The sequence below is a fragment of the Brassica napus genome, unplaced genomic scaffold (assembly GCF_020379485.1).
Source record: "Brassica napus cultivar Da-Ae unplaced genomic scaffold, Da-Ae ScsIHWf_713;HRSCAF=1035, whole genome shotgun sequence".
Classification (NCBI taxonomy): domain Eukaryota; kingdom Viridiplantae; phylum Streptophyta; class Magnoliopsida; order Brassicales; family Brassicaceae; genus Brassica; species Brassica napus.
The window spans coordinates 47,915-50,000 of NW_026016767.1; positions in this window are offsets into that span (position 1 = coordinate 47,915).

Below are 2,086 nucleotides of genomic sequence, written 5' to 3' on the forward strand. Positions count from 1 at the left end.
GACTATACGTCTTGACAATGCAAGCGAATTCAGTTCCCAAGCTTTTAATGATTACTGTATGTCCATGGGGGTAAGTGTGGAACACTCCGTGGCACATGTACATACACAGAACGGATTGGCCGAATCCTTCATTAAAAGAATCCAGTTGATTGCTCGACCATTACTCATGAGGTCGAAGCTACCAGTATCAGCTTGGGGACATGCGGTATTACATGCTGCTGAATTAATACGCATAAGGCCATCCAGTGAACATAAATATCTCCATCCCAATTACTCTCGGGTCATGAACCAGACGTATCCCATATCAAAACATTTGGATGTTCTGTGTACGTCCCTATTGCACCACCACAGAGAACAAAAATGGACCTCAAAGGAGGATGGGAATATATGTTGGTTTTGATTCTCCAACCATTATTAATATCTTGAGCCTACTACTGGAGATTTATTTAAGGCCAGATATGCTGATTGTCATTTTGATGAATCAGAGTACCCAACATTAGGGGGAGAAAATAACAAGCTGGGCAAAGAAATTGTATGGAATCAAACATCCTTATCATGGCAAGATCCTCGGACTCAATCATGTGATTTAGAAGTCCAAAAATAATACATATGCAAAAGCTAGCTAATCAATTGCCTGATTCCTTTGCTGACCCGAAAAGAGTGACTAAGTCCTATATACCAGCTTGTAATGCACCAATAAGTATTGATGTCCATGATGGACACAATCAAGTGGCTACAGAGTCTAAAGCACGTCTTAAGCGTGGTAGACCAATTGGTTCCAAAGATAAAAGACCTCGGAAACTAAAGAAAGGTGCGAAAGAAACCGAGGTCATAGATTGTCCAGACAAGGCCGAAATGGCCATGCCTAAGGTACCAACCAATGAGACTCGGGACGCCGAGCCTCATGGTACTGAAGGTGCTAATGATGAGATCTCAATTAATTATTTAATGTCTGGGACAAGATGGAACCGGAAGATGTCGACATCAATGATATTTTGCATACCAAGTAGCCCTTGATGTGATGGACTTAGATGAGGATCATGAACCCACGTCTATACTAGAGTGCACTCAAAGATCAGATTGGCTCAAATGGAAAGAAGCCATAAACGTGGAGTTAGAATCATTTAAGAAAGGAATGTCTTTGGATCGATTATCCGGACACCTTATAATGTTAAACCAGTGGATATAAGTGGGTATTTGTGAGGAAGAGAAATGAACATGGTGTTATTGTAAGATACAAAGCACGGCTTGTAGCACAAGGATTCTCACAAATACCAGGAATCGATTATGAGGAGACATACTCCCCTGTGGTGGATGCAACTACATTTCGATTTTTAATAAGTCTGGCCATCAAAGAAAATTTGGATATGCGGTTAATGGATGTTGTAACCGCATACCTTTATGGTCCACTGGATAATGAAATATATATGAGATTACCAGAGGGGTGTTGAGCTTAAAGCTAATAAAGGTTCTCGAGAAGAACACTGCATAAGGCTGAACAAATCCTTATATGGACTTAAGCAAAGTGGTCGAATGTGGTATAATCGCTTAAGCGAATACCTTGCCAAAGTTGGCTATAAGAACGACCCTATCAGTCCATGTATCTTTATAAAGAAGTTTGCAAACAATGGATTTGTTATCATAGCAGTGTATGTTGATGATTTGAACATCATTGGAACCCCTGGGGAAATCACCCAAACAGTTGAATATCTCAAGAAAGAGTTTGAAATGAAAGACCTAGGTAAAACTAAAGTCTGTTTGGGGTTACAACTTGAGTACATAAAAGGAGGAATCCTTGTGCATCAAAAGGCATATACAGAAAAAGTACTCAAGAGATTTAACATGGACCAGGCTCACCCATTGACCAGCCCAATGGTCGTGAGGTCCCTTGGAGTGGACACTGACCCATTCCGTCCTAAAGAGGATGATGAGAATGTCCTGGGTCCTGAAGTGCCTTACCTCAGTGCCATAGGAGCGTTACTGTATTTGGCTAGCCACACTAGACCAGATATATGTTTTGCCGTGAGTCTCCTAGCCCGTTTTTAGTTCATGTCCGACCCAAAGGCACTGGAATGGAATTAAACAT